This window comes from Lissotriton vulgaris, chromosome 3_1 (assembly GCF_964263255.1).
Source record: "Lissotriton vulgaris chromosome 3_1, aLisVul1.2, whole genome shotgun sequence".
Taxonomy (NCBI): domain Eukaryota; kingdom Metazoa; phylum Chordata; class Amphibia; order Caudata; family Salamandridae; genus Lissotriton; species Lissotriton vulgaris.
The window spans coordinates 1,175,296,386-1,175,318,437 of record NC_141689.1 but is presented as its reverse complement, the minus strand read 5'-3'; the positions used below and the strand labels follow the sequence as shown (position 1 = coordinate 1,175,318,437).

Genomic DNA, 22,052 nt, shown 5'->3' with positions numbered 1-22,052 from the left:
TAGGCTTAAATGCCACCTTATTTAAAGGTTGCCCCCAAAGAACTTACGGAATGCTGAAACATAGAGAGCTCACTATTAAGTAATTACATTACTACTCAATAGTGCTTAACTTGCAGACGGTGGCACCAGCACGCATTTTGGCGTCCAGGCATTGTTTTTCAACATCAAACTTTGTTCCAGAGTTACGAGATATATGGGCAATGGCATTGCCCCCTTAAGAAAACCTTTGGACCTTTGCACATGTTATTTTACAAATACTGTTATGCACACTTTAATGAGCAGTGATTGTGATTGAAAATAATCTACAATTATTCAAGTAACACAAAATGCTCTTCTGAGTAGTAGTAGAAGGTAAACAACAATAAGCTAGATGAAGCACACGATGAAACTATCTGCCACTGGTCGCCTACGAAGTTTAATTTTAATAACGAATCCCAAAAAACATGTGGTAACTTGTGCACGTATGCAGGTTGGTTTCAAAATAGACCAGTTAATGGCAGATATTTTTACTTTTTAGTTATATAATGAACAACAATCAAGCTGTGTTCTAATGTGGCAAATTCCCCATGGGATTGAGGCCTCTACTTACGTGTTTAAGCTTCTAAACATATACTTCTGGTCTCTAAATCTGATTTATGACAAAGCAACCCTCTTTCATGAAACGGTCATCTGAAACTACCACGGACCATGACGACAGCACAGCAAAATCTTCTTAAAGTACTGGCAGTCCTCAGGGCCTTTAATTGTGCTATTGTTCGCAAAGCCAGTCAATCAATCAATCAATCAGATACACTTATAAAGCGCGCTACATACCCGTAGGGTCTCAAGGCGCTGGGGGGGGGGGGGTGCCGCTACTGCTCGAACAGCCAGGTTTTCAGCTTCTTCCTGAAGGAGAGGTGGTCTTGGGTCAGGCGCAGGTCGGACGGGAGGGAGTTCCAGGTCTTGGCGGCCAGGTAGGAGAAGGACCTTCCTCCTGTAGTCGCTCTTCGGATGCGGGGGACGGCGGCGAGGGCGTGGTTGGCTGATCGGAGGTGGCGTTTGGGAGCGTAGAAGTTGACTCGGCTGTTGAGGTAGCTCGGGCCTTGGTCGTGTAGGGCTTTGTGTGCGTGGGTGAGGAGGCGGAAGGTGATTCTTTTGTTGACGGGGAGCCAGTGAAGGTCTCTCAGATGTCCGGAGATGTGGCTGGAACGTGGGATGTCGAGGATGAGTCTGGCTGAGGCGTTTTGGATCCGCTGGAGTCTCTTCTGGAGCTTGACGGTGGTCCCGGCGTAGAGGGCGTTGCCGTAGTCCAGTCGGCTGGTGACGAGGGCCTGGGTGACGGTCTTCCTGGTCTCTGTGGGGATCCACCAGAAGATCTTCCGTAGCATGCGTAGGATGTTGAAGCACGCCGAGGAGACGCTGTTGACTTGCCTGGTCATGGAGAGGGAGGAGTCCAGGGTGAAGCCCAGGTTTCGTGCATGGTCTGTCGGTTTGGGTGCGGTGCCCAGGGCGGGAGGCCACCAGGAGTCGTCCCAGGCGGAGGGTGAGGAGCCCAGGATGAGGACCTCCGTCTTGTCCGAGTTCAGTTTCAGGCGGCTGGTCGTCATCCACTCGGCTACCTCTTTCATCCCTTCATGCAGGTTGGCTCTGGCGGCGGCGGGGTTGTTGGTCAGGGAGAGGATCAGCTGGGTGTCGTCGGCGTAGGAGATTATGCTGAGGTGGTGTTTGCGTACGATGGCCGTGAGGGGGCTCATGTAGACGTTGAAGAGGGTGGGGCTCAGGGATGATCCTTGGGGGACGCCGCAGATGACTTTGGAGGCCTCTGACTTGTACGGTGGTAGGCGGACTCTCTGTGTTCTTCCGTCCAGGAAGGAGATGATCCATTCCAGCGCCTTGTCCTGGATTCCGATGTTGCTGAGGCGCCGTACTAGGGTGCGGTGGCAGACCGTGTCGAATGCCGCGGAGAGGTCTAGGAGGATGAGGGCCGCTGTTTCTCCATTGTCCATCAGGGCTCGGATGTCATCGGTGGCGGCGATGAGGGCGGTCTCGGTGCTGTGTTTGGCTCGGAAGCCGGACTGTGAGGGGTCGAGGGATCCGTTCGTCTCGAGGAAGGCGGCCATCTGCTTGTTGACGGTCTTCTCGATGACTTTGGCTGGAAACGGGAGAAGCGAGATGGGGCGGTAATTCTTGAGGTCGGTGGGGTCCGCTGTTGGTTTCTTGAGTAGAGCGCTGAGTTCGGCGTGTTTCCAGCTTTCAGGGAAGATGGCGGTGTCGAAGGAGGTGTTGATGATGTCTCGCAGGTGGGGTGCGATGACAGCGTCGGCCTTGTTGAAGACGTGGTGAGGGCAGGGGTCGGTCGGTGATCCGGAGTGGATGGAGTTCATCGTGCGGATGGTCTCTTCGGTGCTGATCGGGGTCCAGGCGTGGAGGGTGGTGGTGGGGGGGGGTGGCTGGTCGGTCGTGGTGTGCGTTGGTTGGTTGTTGAAACTGCTGTGTATGTCCGTGATCTTGTTGTGGAAGTATGAGGCGAGGGAGTTGCAGAGGTCTTGCGATGGGGTGATGTCGTTGTTTCCTGCGCTGGGGTTGGAAAGCTCTTTCACGATGTTGAAGAGTTCCTTGCAGTTGTGTGCGTTGTTGTCCAACCGGTCCTTGAATGCAGTTTTCTTGGCGGCGTGGATCAGCTGGTGGTGTTTCCGGGTGGCAAGTTTGTAGGAGGTTCTGTTGTCCGGTGTCGGTTCCCTTTTCCAGACTTTCTCGAGGGCTCGGCAGTTCTTCTTGGAGCTTTTGAGTTCGTCGGTGAACCATGGGGCCTTCTTGCTGCCGGGTCTGCTGGGCGGGGTCCTCAGCGGGGCGAGTTCGTCCGCGCAGTTGCTGATCCACTTCGTGAGGTTGTCGGCGGCCTGGCTGGGGTTCGCTGAGCTGGCAGGAGGGTGTTGGCTCAGGGAGGTGGCGAGCTGGTCTGCTGTGATCTTGTTCCAGCTTCTGCGGGCGGTCTGTTGCTGGTGTTGGTGGGTCGTCGTTCTCTTGAAGGTGAAGTGGACGCAGCTGTGGTCCGTCCATTGAAGCTCTGTGGCGTGGCTGAAGTCGATGTCTGTGCTGGATGAGAAGACGGCGTCGAGTGTGTGTCCGGCGAGGTGGGTGGGGGTGGACACCAGTTGCTTGAGTCCCAGGTTGGCGAGGTTGTCGAGCAGGGTGCTGGTGTTGCGGTCGTTGTTGTTCTCCAGATGGAAGTTGAGGTCCCCCAGGAGGATGTAGTCAGCGGAGGGGAGGGCGTGCGGGCTGACGAAGTCGGCGATGTCCTCGCTGAATTGCGTGCGTGGTCCCGGGGGTCGGTAGATCAGGGTGCCTCTGAGGGTGGTGTTCGGGTTGGTGTGGATCTGGAAATGCAGGTGTTCGGCGCTGGTCAGGGTGTTGTCGGTGCTGGTCGTGAGACGGATGGTGTTCCTGTGGATGATGGCGATGCCTCCTCCCATCTGGTTGGCGTTTCGGTCCCTCCGGACGATCTTGTAGCCCTCTGGGATAGCGATGGCGATGTCGGGAGCTGAAGAGGCGTTCATCCAGGTCTCCGTGAGGAAGGCAACGTCAGGGGCTGTGGCGTCTAGGAGGTTCCAGAGTTCGATGGCGTGTCTGTGGACGGAGCGGGTGTTGAGCAGGATGCACTTGAGGTGGGAGCTGTTGGTGTTCGACTTGGCGGGTGCTGGTGCGGGGCTGGTCCAGCAAAATGTTCTCCTCATAGCACTCGAACAGAACCAAACAGTACCCATGCACGATCATCAAATCTCTATTCCTACACAGAACCAAATCTCTAACTCGCTACCCTCCCAGAACCACTGAAATACGTGGAAATCACTTTCCCCATCACTCGGGACCTGTGGCCCCATGCTACGGCCCTCATTATGAGGGGACTGATAAATAAATTCAGTGGTGTGGTAACTTCTGTCAGAAGTAGAAGTCTTGAGATACACAGGGAAGTCAAACCTGCTGGTATTTATCAGGGGGAGAATTACCAGTATTCTTAAAGTTAATTTGTACTAGGTGCTATTATTTCAACTGATAAAAAACGCACACCGTTTTTTCTCGGATGCGATTATTAATGATCTCACAGTATCTAACTCGTAATGAGGGCCTAGGTATTCCTCTGCCCGCCATTTAATAATCAAAACTTTTCCGTTCCATCCCAGTGAATATCACCAGTTCTAAAGCACCAACACTATTTAAATGTTAAAAGTCTTACAGCACTAAGCTGGTTTCTTGGCTGCATAATTTATGAGTCTCATTAAATGAAACCTTCCACAGGCCCATTCGGTTCCCTCTTTGGGAGAAGCCACACACTTTCTGCACTCTAAACCCCTTTCTCAAAACCATGGCACACAGTGTGCCTGCACCCTCTGAATCGCTAACCATCTTCAAGGACTAAAAATCTATGTCCTAGGCACAGCTCTCCCCACATAAAAACACCATTGTGTCATAACCCACAAAATAACTTCCCAGCACGGCAGATCGATTTTTTTCCATTCATGGTCATTAAGTCCCTCTGCTGACTGACCACTTTGATACTTTAATTCCTCAGTACCTGTTCTCTCCCACCGAAACTGACCTCCGTATGACTCAATACCGACCCTCTCCAGTAAACCAAACCTGTGCCCACATCTGAAAATCTCCCTAATCTCAACCTAGCTTCAATTGAGGAAATGTAGAATGGTGACCTCCCTTGGGTCACCGCTCACACATACAGATTGAGAAAAAAACCATCAAAATAAGCCAAGAAAGAAGCCACTTTTTGGGGGGGACGTGTCTTTGTGTCTACTTTGTTCACCGGTCTGTGCATTTGTCTGCAGTGAGATTGTATGTCTCTATAGATTACCTCATGATTTATTATGTACGGTTAAGTATGTATTTTAACACATCTGTCTGCCTCATTTTTACTTTACTGTCATGAATGAAGCTGTCTTGACGTGAGAAGCTCTAGGATAGCGGTCTGTTTTTTTCAATAGCTCAAAACATTAAGGGACACCATTTGACTGTTCTTTTTATAAAACCCATGTTCCTTTCTGTCTGCAAATTTACTGGAAAACAGATTGTGAATGTAAATACACATTGACATATATATGCACCATGTCTAATTGCCAGTGGTTAAAAGTATAGAACAATAGTGCTGGAAGGGATATAGTGGATCACCCTCACCACTCCCAGATGACCTTATGGTGCAGAAAACACTGATTCTCTAATACACTCATTACATTAGAAAGGAGTTGCCGGAAGTTGTACAGTGCCATTGTTTGTATGAACTGTTACAGTGGCTGGGTTGTTTTTAAGTCTGACTTGGCAGCACAGCTGTCTGCAAGACTTATGCTTACCAAGTTTGTACATCGAGCAGGTTTGCCCGATTTTGAGGAGTATACTTCTCTCATGTCATTCTATTGCTGCTTGGTATATCCTTTAATCCTACAATATGTGTTTCCTTTGGAATATATGAGGGATTATTTGACATCTGAAAAACTACAATAAATCATCAAACTGTTTTTCACATTCAATACTATATATCCCATATGCATTTGATTTCAAAAGCAATCCGTGTTTTGCTATTTTTTCAGCATTGGCAAAGCCAATAGGTCTGGCTGTAATCTGTATAAATAATGTATATATGCAATGCATGTAAACGGGATTTGTGACTAGCTATGTTTAGGTACCATGGCAAATTACAGTTAGACCTGTTGGTCTTGCCAATGCTTTTTTTACCTACTCCTAACCTGGTTTATTTAGGTTTCATTTTCAAATAATGAATTTTAACACTACATAGATAAATAGATAGATAGATAGATAGATAGATAGATAGATAGATAGATAGATAGATAGATAGATAGATAGATAGATAGATAGATAGATAGATAGATAGATAGATAGATAGATAGATATGCGTCAGTTTGTCTTGTCACAGGAATCTCCTTTATAAATGAAAGGTTTAATCCTTAAATGTGTTTTTATACTTTCAGTAAATGTTATGAAGTTTATCAATTACACCGTTTTTAAGTTGTTTGTTCACTAAGCCCGAACATGATATTATTATGGTGAATGTATAATAAACTGCAAAGGGCACAAATTAGGTGTTTCTTCTTTAATTGCCACACTTCTAGCTAATACACAACGATGGACTTTGTAATTTTTGCTTTTGAATTCATTGTTTATGTCCTATGTTGAGATTTTTCCATCCAGCACACCAACGTTCTACACAGAAACTTCTAGATTCGAAGTCTGTTGAGATACAATGGAACAAGATGATACACAAACAACTTAAGTTTGGGATTTCCCCTTTAACTCGTTTTACCTACTATTGGGGATAACAAAACAGTTTTGATGGGTGATGTTTCATGCTGTTTGTGGGATGGTGTGGCAGTACTTGCTCCAAACATCTTTTACCAGCGTATTATATCCTGGGGTAGTAATGTGTGATAAGAACATTTGTGCACATTTGCTGTGTGGAATATTGCTGTGGTTGTGATATGTTCTCTTTTTTGTGGTACTCTGTGTGATACATTGGTGCAGTGAAATTATTGTTTTGTTGTACTACAGTTGCTGTGCTGCGCTCTGTTGGACTATTGTGATTGTAAAAGCCCATTTTGTAATTGTGATGTTATGTTGCTTTCTACATGTTACTGTGTTCTTTTTTTGTTTACTTTAGGTATGTCAACAAATGTTGCTACATTTCAATGCAAAAGCAGCACATGTCTTGAGCGTTCTGACACAAGCAACCATTTTAAACTGTCTAAGGTGGTAAAATAGTGCTGTTCCAGCTCAAATACTACTTAAGACACCAGTCAGCCAACAACCCTGGCAGAGGCCTTCTCGACTCATATTGAAGAAAAGGTGTTTTGTTTTTACAAGAACGTACATTTGCATATCACCTCAACTTTTACTCATTCAAGAAACTGTTATTGTCTCTTAGACACACTGTCATTTCTTTCCCAAAAGTCTTACCTACCTACTTAAGTAATGCTATTTTCCAAATATACAAGCTCTAAACGTGTGGAGAAATCGCACACACAAGTCCACACAAATTGTGAAGTAGTGTGGCTCACTGGTTAGAGGCGGCAAACCCGAGAGCAGAGGACGGCCCGGGACCAGGGTTCGATTCCCGGCGCGGCAGGTTTCTGGACCAGGGTCAGCGGACTCGATAATTCTCTCGCCTCGGTGCCCACTCTGATCAGCGATCACACTCGGCAACTCTGGGCATTAGCTTGCCTCATCTTCACTAACGGCCCCACCAGACCGCCGGGGATGCCTGGTCTCACCCTGGAGATACCCATTAAGGGACCATCTCTCAGGGAAGCCAGGAAGGGTTTCGCAGCGGTTGAAGCGCTTGGGACCCTCCGGGTAAGTAGTGCGCTATATAAATGCCTATACATTACATTACATTACATTACAAGTCCACACAAATTCCTTGTTCGTCCTGTGTTGAATATATAAAACGATAGTTTATCTGATGGCCACCTTGAAGCCCTGAAATGAGGGCATACAACAATATAAATACATTGAATAAAACATCAAAAATCACAAGAAATTCCACTGCGCTGAGAGTTCAGGTTTCACCCTCTGTACTACAAAGGATTCATTAAACGTGTCGAGCTTTTCAAAGACCCATTTTTACACAACAGCTTACTGAATCCATTCGGTAAACCTGCTTTAACGGGTCATCCGCAGCCTTGTTGCATTGTGTAGAACAAAAACTGTGACAATGGCAGGAACTGACAGGCTCTGTCTCATTGTAGTTACAGGTAACGTTATAGCTTGGAATGGCATGTCCCTCACAACAGGGCCACAGCTACTAAAAGGTTTACTTTCGCTTTATCTATGGCCGGGGGCATTTCTCCAGGAACTCTCCAGAACACACACAAATAGACTGATAATACTGATGTACATTTCTGACAGAACCAGTAAGGGGAAATGCAAACATGTAGATGTTTCGTCAGGTGGGAAGAATGACTACAACACCCAGGGCTAAAATGCTAAGGCGGAGATGGGAGATAATGGCAAATTAAGCAGTCGCCTTTGACACAGGAGAAACTTAGTTCGATCCCTGGTGTTGGCTTAATATCCTTTGATTAAGGTAAAATCCCTTAATCCTCCCATGCCTTGAAAAAGTAGCATCTGAAGTGTCTTGGAATCAGGTAATATTGAAAAGTACTTTGATTCCCTTGTGTTAAGTTTGCAGTACTTACAACTGCAAATAATAAATCTAAATATAAGGTAACTTTACAAGAGACATGTTTACGTCTACGGTTTTCAAAAACTAGTTGCGTTCCATTGAGTTCTCGTAAATACGTATTCTGACGTGTCTAAATGTAGGTGAACCATAGATTTCTACCGGTAGGACAAACTGAGATCTGCCAGATTTTCATCAACCAGAAAGTCTGCTGTTTCATGTTTAGGTTTAAGGAAGATGGTCTCCTCACATGTTTGTTTTTTAATTTACATGGAAAACATTCTGATATGTAAACAAATTCAACACCTCAGAAAATATAGGGGTACTTGAGAATGGTTCATACTCAAATAGCACACTTAATCCAGCCTTTCTTAACATTGACATTATATGCACAAAGGGGGTGTTAAACCCATTGGGAATGTCTGTGAATGCCCAGAAAGTTAGAACTTTGCACAATTCATCACGTTCCCCGTGGCCACCTCGCTGGCTCATCTTTGGGAATCACCATGCTTCCGACACCAACTCTAAATACATAACTAAGGAAGATCCACCACACTGGAGGATTTCCACTGGAGGAGGTAGATTCCACCTGCGGACATGCATACACACACGCAGATCATGTTTCAACCTATCAAAAATTCTCAATTCGTGCTCCCAGATGACACATTTTACGCACCCGAGTGGAATTGATTTGTGCAAAAGTTTTGTGAAGAAGTCCAGTATCTGTTTGCCCAAGAAGCAAGAGGGTGACACAACCACAACTTAAATCAGAAGCAAGGAAAGACTAAGAGTAAAACAGCTTGCATCTTCCCTTAGGGCACTCCACTTCCGAAAAAAATTCCTTTATTCGTTACACCCATGAAAAACCACCAGATCAGCAAAGAAGAGATGTCATTATCAGTTTCACAGCACATTGTCTCAAAATGGTCCTGGAAAAACTTGGCACAAAGACGCATGGCTCTGATATACGCCTCAGCGCATTTCATCATTACTCTAAACTAGAAAAGATTAAGTACCAGCAGGAAACTGGAAAGAAACAGAACAGAGCCTCCTAAAAATATATACTATTGGTACCTTCTACAGAATTCTTAAATTGGCTCGGCCCATTATTAGGCTTACACAAGGGATATTAACTATTATCTTAGATTCCTGTGCTTCATGAGTTCAGTAAAAATGTGGAGCGGACTTGCTGCAGACACGGGCGGAGGGAATATGTCTGCGTTTTGGTGACGATGTAGAAAGGACTGCTTCTAATTGTATTGTTGCCAATCAGTCACTACGCAATGCTCTAAATGCCTGGCCTCTTTTGTGCTCCTCTTTGGTTCAACTCAAGCCCATATTTACAGGGTGTTCAATTAAAATTAATTAATGCATCAAAGGGAGAGAATTATTCACACACAAAGCAGTGTATACAATGCAAAAAATCTCATACTAGCAACTTGGCATTGGTTCACTTCAAGACGTTCCAGCCTGCCATAGTGGACAACTGGGATTCTGTTGCAGTAGTTCTGCCATTGTTACGTTTAACAAATGTTTATCTGAGTTACACTTCCTATCAAGGGTCTTGTTCTACAGTCAAGATGACTGATTTCAGGCATTTTTTCAAATTGTCATTGTCTATAGACGCTCACTCTGAAAACATTTTTTTTTAGAGGTCAGCATTGGAAAATAATCGTGCTAGTGGTAAGGCAGAATGCAAGAGCTAGAATAAGAGCATAAAACAAGCATTGGAAAAGCCAATAGGTTTTGTCTTTTGGTATTGCTAATAAGACAAATTGCCTTTGCCAATGCTTTTTGCTGATGCTGTTGAGCTTCAGAAAAAGGGGAAAAAAAAGATGGTGGTTTGATGATGTTGAACAGCACCGGCAAAAAAAGTGTGATGTTGTTCAAGCTTGCAAGATATGCCTCTTGATGCTATGGCTGCCCTGTGTGATGATGTTTATGAGCGCATGCATAACCACACATGCGTGCATATGCCATGTGACTGCCATTTTTTTAAATTGATTGTTCCAAGATTATGGACGCTAATCTTGGAGTGGTAAATAAGAACAATAGGTTAAATGTGTGCCAATGTTTTTAAAAAGAGTGGGCTGGTAGAAAATTGCAGCTGCCAGGCACTCTAAAAAAAAAAAAAAAAATTTAAAAATACTAACAGAAGAGGCAGGGAAGCAAAGGTGTAGCAGACTGGGCTCGGTGGGATGTTAGCGCCTCTGTGCCACAGCATCAACATGTAACAAGATAGGGGAGCAATGGAGGAGATGGGGCAGCTAAATTTAATAGATATAACAAAAATGCAGAGTGGGGCAAGGGTAGCAATGGTAAAGCGGGGAGGGCAACATGGAGAGCATGGGTCAAGAAAATGAGGGGTATGCACCACATGGGGAGAGGGCATGAAAACATGTGCACTCCCATGGAGTGCTAGAGGTAGACAAAAAAAGTAGTTCAGTGAGCTTGGGCAGTGGCAGGCTACAAGTCGCCCAATCAAAAGAATAGTAAATAAAGCTATGTTCCAGTAGAGGCACAAACACAAAAAAGAGGTAGGAAAGCCACTGAATAAGATGTATGCAATGCAATAGACAAGAAAGCGAACCAACGGTAAGCAATACGCTGACCCAAAGCAAAGTGTAGGTAATCTCACTGTCCACAGCAGGCCTTCTACAACAGACAGCTAAAAGGTGTCTGTAGGCAAGATCTAAAAACAGTGGAACACCACTTCCTCCTCCTTTCCCGCCCCTTACCCACAGCGTGACCCTACCCCACAGTCTGACTGTACACTCTAGGAACCTTCAAGACACAGATTCAAACAAAAAACATCTATTTGTCCCATTGAAAGAAACCAGCTCATCTTCCGCATACAGGCATGTTAAAAAGATTCAGAACGCTTACGTATACTCATGCCATGCCACACCACTGCTCTTCTGTACACATCTCTGCATCCATTCATTGACTCTAGGCTTTTAATGCAGATGTAATGGCCCTGAGGTTGTGAGGGACCAACTGCACCCCATTTGTGGCTATCTTTTGCTACCTGACCTGGAGGCAGGGCATTGTGTCAGCTTGCCCTGGAGCCCATGGCAACGTCGGTACACCATCAGCCAACAGTTTACCTTATTATCTGTGGGAGAGGCCATCTAGTGAGTGACGTCACAGTAGGTTTTACAAACCAGACTCATAAGACAAACTGGCATTCTTACCAACCAACTGGTACCGTTTTTGCCGTTCATTGTTGAGGATGTAAGATTGGGCAAGAGGACACGTTTTGTTTTCCTTTTCAACGGGGGTTCACGGGTAGCGCCATCTTTTCATTTGCTAATACATGTCAAAATCAGCGTGTGTGAACCAATCCACACATACCTTGGAGAACGGTGTAAATATCGAGTTACATAGATAACCCAACCCAGTTTATGCGGGATGAACACTGTGGCTTTTCGTTTTTCCTCCTATTTTATTTTTTACATGCGCGCATATCCTAGCAACAGCTGCAGCCAACAGCTCGCGGAGTGGCCTCCTGGGCCGCTCTGGACTTCGAGGACCCTTGAACATGTGGGCCTCGATCCCCTGCACACCAAGGCACTTGGCGCTATCTGGGGCTCTGGGAGGGTGACAGCGGCGCGCAGACTGTCGGCCTGTCTGGGGCCAGCAGGGTGACAGGAATGTCCTGGGAAGGCCCGGGAGGCGCGAGCCAGGCCTCGGGTGTCGGAGGGGCCGGACACCGGATCCCCCTTGGCTTCCGCGCCCTGGCTGCAGGTGCAACCCAACCCCGGCGAAGCCCCCACAGGCTTCCCTCCCGGAGAACCACAAGGCCGCTGCCTCGCCTCAATTAGCGCGTCAGACTCACTCCGAGGCAGGTGAGGGGGGTGTGTTTGAGGACAATTGTCGCTCGTTGCGAGGGGGTGGGGTGCTAGCTTTCTCGAAGGAGCCCCCCCCCCCCCTTTCATCCACTCGTCTCTCTGGCCTCGACACACAGGAGGCGACCTCCTGCGCCGCTCCTCGCAGACATCCATTATTCAGCAGAGGTCTCATTTAATAAATGTCTGCTCCGAGTCTCTAAACAAACTTCATTTCCGAGCACTGCTATCTGCGGCCCAGCGGGCTCCTCCCGCCAGATAAGATCACACATTTAATCAAGCGCTCCACGCGCGCACGAGAAAATGAAGGAAAATCGCAGCAAAAGTTTGCTTTTAAGCTGCCAAGCTAATGGATGAAAAAGCTCGGATACCCGTGGCATAGTAATGTCCGGGTTTCGCTCTTCAGAATTTGAGTGGAGGTGCTGTGTGTGTGTCGGTGGGGGGCTGATTTCCCCAAACAGTCTCGAAACAACAAAACACTCTCTTAACAAGAAAAAACACAATTTCTACCATGAGCGTATGAGGCCGAAAAGACAAGGTTGTCTTTTGCACACCAGTTGTGAAGCGAGAATACTACAGGAACACAAATGTATACCATCAGTGAACTGCTCGAATTTACCAATCAAAACGCACATTAAACGCACACTCATTAACTAAACAACACAACGGTGGAATGGGAAGGCAGTGATGGAAACCGAACGGCTGATCAGACACGTTAGTGTATTGACCGTTTTTGGCTGTTTTTGGGTCCGTTTTATGGACTGCTGTGCATGTTTTTACTGTTGATTTCCCTGATATTAAAACAAGCATTGCCTGCAGCAATCCATGCAGTCTTCCATACATTGCAAAAAGACATCCAGCTTATCTTTAAAAGTTCAGGACAGTCCCCATTTGCAAACACGTGCCAATTTGATGCCCGGGCCTATTTTCTGCCTCAGTCAGACCCTGATGATGCCCCGCCACGTCTAACGTGCTAGTGATGGACTGGCGCCATGACAGGTGCAAATGTCTTCTATGAGCTGGCAAAAACACACACATGCGATGGATTTGATAACGTCAACCTGTTTGCGAACGACAATGCAAAAAATGCATTTTACAATCTTCTAAAGCAGGGCGGAGTGCATCGTGCCACAGACGGCTGCAAAACTCAGCACCATAAATAAATCACAGCTACCAGCTACCGTCTACCCCCCCCCCCCCTCCCCCCCCACACACACACACCCACCCATCTCTCCTGGGAGAGTGACTGGGAGAGTTTGTCTCTTTATTTTCTCTTGGGCCGGTTTCTGAGGGAGAACGAGGACGGAGGGGGCTAACAGGGTCAGCTGTCAGTGGAATGCCTCTTAGTATTCAGGTTACCCACCCAAGCAGAACGCGGAGAAGAGAGAGAGGGGAGGGGGGTGCGACGGATGAGGGCGGAGCTATCTCCCCTCGCTCTCCCGTGTTAAACCAACACACAAGGCCCGGCAGGCACTTGACGGGGAGCTGTTTTCAGGGGATGCGCCTAGGCCCCTCTAATCGAAGTTTGGAGCTCTGTCTACGTGTGTGACAAAAGTACCTCATCCCTGCCCCCTCCCCACGACAAGAAGCGACGCTCTAGACACCTGTGTTTACAACACAGGACGGGAGAGACCCCCCCCCCCCCCCTTCAAAACAGTACTCAGCTCCCTGCCTGGCCCGGGAGATGCTAATAAAACGCTGCATACGTAGGACGCAGGGGTCGACGGGACCCCTGGGGAGCTGGGCCACGCTGCGTTGTCACCCAACAGTGATAAAAACCCACCACAGCGCCAACGACGGATTCACTTCACACCCAGACAGCTTTACATATCTTAAACAGAACAAGCACACTACCGCGTTGATGTGAATTTTATTAGCAGCAACGCGTGCCCATGGCTAACTATTAATGTTAACAAGCCCGTGCACTGCGGATGAGCCCGGGTAAGCCACATAACGTCATCGCAAATGATGAGCGCGTGTGTAAACCCGCAATTATTCCACAAGCACAACAAGGCGACGAGCCCAGGGCTGAAGCCTCGCATCCGGACGGGCTAGCAGCAAGCTGGCACCGAGCAGGGAAATGTAACCGCTGCCTGGCGAGCGCACAATGGGCTCCCAGGCAACATCCAGCGAGCGCGCAGGGTGATCTCAGACAGTTTATTAGCGGGGCTAAGGAGAGATGGCCCGCATCGCTCTTTTCCAGGACCCCGGGCTCATGTTACACATTGTACATTACGCGCAGTAAGTAAATACACTCATCACCAGAAATTGCACCGTTGGTTTTCCCTCCCCCAGGCGGTCTCTCTCTCAAACGAGCACACACACTCGCCGGATGAAGGCTGGCTCAAGCAGCTAACTGTCCTGTGGCGAAACAATGTGACACACGAATCTCCACTTTCACATTTAGATTAGGGAGCACGTAATCTGACGTGTACGCTAGGTAGGATCACCCCCCCCCCCCCACACACACACACACACAGCTCCACCTGTCATTCTCCTCACAAGTGATCTGATGGGACACGACTTTCTAGCCCTCCCTATCGCGGTTCCTTAATGCGACACAAATCTCTCCAAATCTAATAAAGTGTTTTTCTCTCTCGGCTCTTTTTTCCTCTCTGGTTAAATGATAGAAGATTGCTCTGTCATCTGCACGAACAGGTGAGTTCTGCCGGAAAAAAAACACACAACGTGGGATTGTTTATAGACAACAAGCGCCTCTGGCAGTGAGCGGTGAACAGCCAAACTCTCTCCAGCGCCGCAGGTCACATATCCGGGCTGGAAGCAGAGACGCAGTGTACCACAATAAAGCATGCGGTGCCAGGCCCGAGAGCACATGCTATGCGCAGCTTTAGCCTATAGCCGCTTCACGGCGAGCTGGTGTAAAGGATGTGCCAACTTGGCACCGAGATACTTAGAACCAGGTAAAAACAAGTAGCCAGAAATGACTGCCCTCAGACTGCCCCCCCCCCCAATTAGGCGGATATTCCGTTGTTGCCCTGGCATCAACTGCACATCAGAGCTCAGGCGCGCTTCTGCGACATGGCAGGTGAATCACGCTGCCAGCCCTTACAGGTGGGTACCACAACACAAAACATGGCATGCAAGCGAAACCGCTGTACCAGTGATGACACGCGCTCCGTTTCTCAGCAAAAGGGGTAGGTGTCATTCTCCAGTCAACAATCCGCACACCAACTTCTCGTACTCACTCCAGAGACCGCAGGACGGTCCATTCACGTTTCTACCTTTGGGCTTCCTCGCAAACAAATCACAAACAAAGGCGCCCGGCCTGAGCAGGAATTAGCGAATTACGACGCCACATGCTACTCAATTGGAGCGATTCACATGCCAGCTCATTAAAGCCCCCACTGGCTCCATCCTCAGAATGTGTGCAGACCTCACACCGTCACCAGAGGTGTGCAATGTCTCCGACCGGAGGAGAGAGCGGCGAAAGCATGCAAGCCACCGTGTTGATCTGTGCCATCAGGCGCCGAAGGCACACTGGAGCACAGTGCTGCAGCCACCTCGGAGAGGGGGCGACAGTCGCACCAGACACGTCCAGCCAAGACCACAGTGCATGTGGCGGGGAACGCAGAGTAGAGACGCTCTGTTTGCAGCTATAGACAACCGCGGTAAAGTTACACCTGCCCCCCGTCACCCCAGACTACAAAACACAATAGGAAAATAAGAGATATTATGACTGTTCTTCAACCTCCGTCTCCAGACATTTTGCTGCGTTTTCTAACACCCCCACCCCCCATCTGCTTCCATTCGGGAGACTTCCCAACCCATTCCCCCAGCAACCACCCTACTGTTGTAAAGCAACGGCAGTGTGCAAGCAGAACGAAAATCAACAAGCTCGACAGCCCCAAATAAAACAGCGCAGCAAACTGAACGCGGGGCTCCAAATTCTACAGCCACATTGGAAGGGCGTGCAGCCTCTGCCCTGCCAAGCCTAAAATGTCAAAATACTGTTGATAGGCAGAAGACATGGCCTCCCACTGCCTTTCTGGTGGCATTCCAGGGCGCGCATAATAACCATCTATAGGTTCCATATTCCCCCATCACAAGATATCATCTGCTTCCCACCTACAGGGGGTAGGATGGGTTGGAGGCGAGGCGCCCCTCCAGCCCCGAAGGTGTTGAGGGAGACATGACAGCTGAACACCTGACACCCTCGAAATGTTACAAAATACATAGCATCGACTTCAAATGAAGACGAAGGGGTCGAAAATTCATAGCAGAATGAGGTCAAACAGCAAAGAAAGCAGGGTGTGTTTTGGAGGGTGAGTTGTGGAATGCCACAGCACTGTGGGCAGCACACAGTGCAGCGGGGTAGATATAGCGCGGCCAGGGTGCACTGCTCCGCTCTCCCCGGCCAGTGCACCTGTGTTGCCAATGAATGGGGATCACCCCGAGCATCTGCCCTGCACGGGGCTGTGAGTGCAGACACAGGCAGAGCGAGGGGCTCTGTCGCCCACAGCTACCCACGAGGGCCCCCATCCATGGCAGCTGGCCGAGGCGCACACAAGCCCCAGGGGCCGCACCGAGGGAGCTGCCCCACCGTCGGGCGCTCTTGCATCATTACCTGCTTGCTGGGCATCCGCCTCCTCCGATCCAGGTCCCCTCCACGGGGAGAAGCTCGGTCCCCGGCCGGTGGCTCCAGGAGAAACAACGCGAGCCAGAATCCACAGCACCCGAGAAGCAACAAAAACCACCAAAAAGAGCTGGAGCCCCTGGTCCGGCAGCGACGCTCAGCAGCAGCCCGCGCTAGCTCTGCGCCCGCAGCAGCAGCAGCATCCTGGGCTCGGGCGCCCCGGGGGCGGGGTGGGGGCGCGCTGCTGTCCGCCGCGGCTCATCCTCGCAGCATCCTCGGCGGGCGGCACCTGCGGCGGGCTCCCTCCCGGGCGATGCGGTGCGCCTCCTCCGGCTCACAGGCTCCGGGCCATGGCTGCGAGGCTCGGATGCTCCGGGGAGGGTGCTGGGCGCCGGGGCAGGTGCGGATGAGCTGGAGACCGGGCAGGAGGCAGGAATGATGCGACCACAGGGGCAGAGTCGGAGCCGGGGAGCGCGTGCACGGAGGGCTGCGGACGGGGGCGCGCGCGGAGCAGAGCAGACCTGGCGCGCACTGGCACCTAAAGAGCGGGCGCGCGCAGGAGGAGGGGGCGGGGCCGGAGCTGCTGACGCAGGAGGAGGAGCAGTGCCAGCGCGCGCCCGATGCGAGGCTTAAAGCTGAATGGGGCACGCTCCATCGCGGGGGCAATGGAGCCACCTGCTGTGCGCTACCCCCCTTCCCATGGCTGTACCCACCGTGACCTGCATTTGTAGACCCACTGCAAAAGGAAGGCCTTTCTGCCACCAGTCTGTGTCAGAGAATGGCGCCCTCTGTAGTTCCAGGGCTGCTTCATTTTTATCAGACATAATAAAAAATAAAAATTCAAAAACGGGTAGTATTTGCTTTTTCCAAGACAGAACCACCCTTGTCCTATTTGTGTGTGTGGTCAGTTGCTCTTTAAAATGGAGACAGGCTCAGTTTTTGTTACTATTACAATACTTTATTATTAGCTGTCACACTTCCAAAACATCCCAGTCCTAGTCTAAGCCAATGGGGGAAATGTGCCCCTCATTCACTGTATTCTAAAAACAACACCTTATTCTTGTTTTAGAAGGTTGCATGGTGTGGTGGGTTGACCATCTGGTGGAAATTCCAATTGACCAATTACAAGTGGGCCTATTGGTTCCACTCATGGCACTTGGGTGTTTTATCATTGGAATGCTGCAGATTATAAAAAGTAAAGGAATATCACACCTGTTCCATGAAAATATCAACATAAAGTACTCACAAGTTAATTAAGCTGCTTACATCAAATAACAATGATTGCACTGCGGTTCAGTAGATCTTGGAATGTCTAGAGGCCAGCAGCCGGATCCAGCTAGGACCAGTACTTTAAATGGACCAGTGCCGTCAGTTCCTGAGAACCAGCACTTTTTTATTTTGTGAGGGAGAGCGCCGGCACTTCTCAAGATAAATGTAATACTTTTAATTGGAGAGTACAGGCACTTCTCAGAAACAAGCAGGTACTCTGTGCCAGAATACCTGCACTTCTATTTTTCCATTTCAAGCACTGGTTAGGACCATTCGAAATTCACCAACTGTAGTTTTTCAACAGGGTAGCTATGTAGCTTCCTTAGATGCCACTGTAACCTTCACGTATCACTTTGCCAGCCTGGGTAATATTTTTAGGCAGACCTATTCTTATTTAAAATATTAAAACTGTAAAATGAAGATGAAAGGAAGCGGGCAGGGTGCCTTCTAAATGTAATAGCCACCATCACCACAATCAAAGGCATCAGTGGCCTTGATGGATTTAGGCCACTTGTTATACATAACGTGCTCAGAGTAACTTGGCAGGTCAATTGGGTAGTTTGGCTGCACCAGCAGAAAGCATGTTGTAGTAACATCTGGTAAGCACTGAAAAAAGCAGAGGTTGAATGCCCAATGCATACTGCTGAGAGAGAGCAAGTTAAGCTAGTAAGCCCAACTGGCTCTATTGAGATGAAGATATCTCCTGGAAGTCTTTTAATGTATTTTCATAAAGGTGGTAATTTGTGCATTTTTTAACATAATCATCTTTGCATCAGCACATTTTGGCAAAAAAAGTATGATTCATAGGCAGTCTTGAAAAAAACACTTTAGTTTTCAACCCTTCAGTGTTTTCCACAGCAAACGAGAGAATCATTTCCACACTGCCACAAATCTGGTATGTGCCCTTTGTTAATTTGAGAAATTAAAGCATTACTTGATGTTTATAAGGCAAATGTTCACAAGAGATCACTTAAGCATTCTTATGCAGTGTAACTATCGACCCCGAAAAATTCCAGTCATGAATCATGTCAGTAGAAATTACACCGGATTTATATACTATGACAGTGGATACAACTAACATAACTTTTCATGTTCTAGTTTATAGCAAAGAAACACAATATACTCGGAAATAAAACACTAACAGCCAGATTCATGAAGGTGAATTGCGCTCGCAAAGGGCCAGATTCTCAGAATCTGGCCCTTTGCGAGGGCAATTTTTGCATTTGGGATTCATCATCCCAAATGCAAAAATCGGTAATAGCGAATTTGCAAATTTGCGAGGAATTACATTTAAGGAATCTCTATTTGAGATTCCTTAAATGCAATTCATCATCCATTTTCAAATTGCGAAATCACAATTTCGGGCCGCTATTTACTGCGAGGTCAAACCTCGTGGTAAATAGCAAAAACTTAGAAAAATGCTTTTAAAAGCATTTTTCTAAGTTGCATGCTGCGCACACACATGTCCAAACACACACATGTCCTTTGGACATGTGTGTGCGCAACACCAATGTAGATTACCTTTCAGGGGTGCTACAGGGTGTCCTTTGGACACCCCTAGCACCCTTCAAATCGCATCCTTATTTACGATTAGCAAATTGCTAATCGCAAATAAGGAATGTGTAGGAATCGCAATTTATTTAGCGATTCCTACATGAATCCCGTTTTGCAAGTCTATAATAGCGATTCCTTATGAATCGCTATTACAGACTCGCAAAACGGACCTTTGATGAATCTGGCAGCATATTTATTGTTCCTACATGCAATGGTGCTGTCACAACATGCTAATGCCCTTCAATTATATATTTGTGCAAGTGTTGGGAGAGGATGTCCCCTGCCTGGGAAACTGATGTGTACACACGCCCTGATTTCCAGATTGCTTGTAACACTACTATCATGATTTTTATTTTGGCCCTGGTATCATGCTAATCTAGCATGTACATAGAAACGTAGACCTGTAGCTGGGAATTCAAGGTGAAGATCCTGTTCTGTGACCTGGAGGGGTTTCACCTTGCATGCCCTCATAGTGAGACCCAGAGTCCTCTCAATGCCCTGGGTGCATTGCATAAAGGGGTGATGACAGAATATCATGTTTTTTAATCTTTTGTGTGACCAGAACTTTCTCTTTGTGCCAAGGAGAAGCAAGCCCAAGCCCCCCACGGAAAATCCTGTAGTTAGGTGAAACGCAGAAGCTTGACCCTGGTTTAGCATGGAACAAGATGGAGAAGAAAGACAGCTTCTCCCAGAGAGTGAAAGTGTATCCCCTGCATTTCTGTGGCTAGACAGTGAAGACCCAGACACTGAAGTGATGGAGGATGGAGCTAGGAGTCCCATAGAAATTCAGCGAGGACCTTGTTAGTAAAGGACTGCTGACTAGTTCTTTCTGCCATTTGGTGTATGATAGGGATGAGGAACTGCGGCTTCTGTTGCTCAAGGGGATGAATTTTCTAGGCATTGTCTGTTGTTTTTTCTATCCATGATTATTACTTCCTGAAGGCTGATGATTGTGAGATGCACAGACCTCACACTTCATTGTCCCAATGTTTTGGATACTCCTGCTTGGAGCCAGCCCCAATGCTGCAAGAACCATCTCCCTGAATAAAACCTATGTCACAGGAACAGACAGAAAATGAAATTTGAAAGAGAGCCAGCCAAGCTGGTTCTAAAACCTTAGACAGTGGATCCACAGCCCCTTTCTAGAAACTATGTATAAAAGTGGGTCCAAACCACCACCTCGCTTAAACCAGTTCTAAGTTCATAATGACTGTTAGAAACGGGACCCTGGCCGGCCAAGACTCGCGTCGAGGTCAGTCAGGGATCGCCATTTCTAAGTGTCAGGGCAAGGGAGTCACACACCAAGGCAACCCCCACTCGCCCTCTAGGTAACGTGGCGCGAGCAGTCAAGGCTAAACTTGGAGGCGATGTAAGTTAAGTATTTGCGCACGCACCCCAGCAACCACAACCAAGGCCCACCACAAAGGAAAACTCCACACAAGGTTATGTAAAAATAGCCTTTGTATTATCATAAATATACATCAGATAAAACACACATCTTATTACACTGTGCCAACAGACACGGGCGGAATTTACAAGGGATATTTGTACAGGACAGGGCCACTTGGACCACTGTCAAGGGCATCAGCACTTTTAGAAATAATTACTGTAGCACAAAAATATAAAAGTAGAGCATACAACCAGTAATCACTGGTAACAGGACCTCTCTAGCACCACCTGTACTAGCGAGAAAACAACCACCTACATGTCACAATACCTATAGGGGTGAAAGGATAAAACACATGATGTATCAACATTCAGAGGTGTAAAGGCACATGACGCATAAGCAATACATTCAGAGGTGCAGAGAAAATACAATTGCGCCAAATTCACCAGTCACCACCTGTGACTGTCCCGGTGTCCCAATGTCAGGGCCTAAACGTGGCAGTTGCCCACAAAGTGCTGGGCAACTGGAGCAGGGAAAGTTAGGGCAACGTTGAAGCCTCTCAAGGCTCAAATAACCACCACTGTGGCATTGGTGAGCCTCTCTCAGGCTCTCAAACAAGAAAGGGTGCTGCTGAGCCTCTCAGGGCTCCAGCCACAAAAGGTGCAGCCTCGCTGGGCTGTGGGGTCCCTCGCTCTGGGGACCCAAAGCAATGATGCTTGCCAAGAGCCTCACTGGGCTCTAACTCAACTGGTGCCCCCGGGGCACCTAGCGGCTCCAAAGGAACGCTCCCACTCGTTGGAGCCTCTCTCAGGCTCGGGACGTGGTGCCGGCAATCGAGCCTCGCAAGGCTCGCCAACAGAAGGTGCCCCCAGAGCCTCTCTCAGGCTCTAAACACGTGGGCGCGAGGTCGCGCTGCCGAGGGGGCAGGGGGGGGGGGGCGGACACCGACAATGTGTCCCGGCGCCCCTCCCTCCAGAACGGCCACACTCACCGGCTGGTCTCCAGCGGAGGCGGGTCTCTCCCGCTGGTCCCGGGGCTCTCCTCTCCACTCGGGGAGCCTCAGGGATCCGGCCGGTAGCTTCTCTCTTCTCGGCTCGGCAACGGAGGCGGGACTTCCGGTCGGCCCCTCTTGGGCCGCGCTGGGATTGGCTGGCCGCCTCTCTACTTCCGGGTCGCCGCGGGCAGCGCGGCGGCTCGCTTCTCAGGCAGGCAGGCGGGCTC

At 48.5% G+C, this 22,052-nt stretch overlaps 1 protein-coding gene across 1 annotated transcript in view; it reads right to left on the bottom strand.

The window, feature by feature from the left end:
* Positions 1-17,439, bottom strand: part of LOC147727626 (adhesion G protein-coupled receptor L3-like) — a 542,888-nt gene extending 525,449 nt beyond the window's left edge. The window contains exon 1 of the mRNA XM_086963662.1: positions 16,613-17,439. The gene's annotated coding sequence lies outside the window, so the exon portion shown is untranslated. The remainder of the gene's footprint in view (positions 1-16,612) is intronic.
* Positions 17,440-22,052: the final 4,613 nt, after the last annotated feature.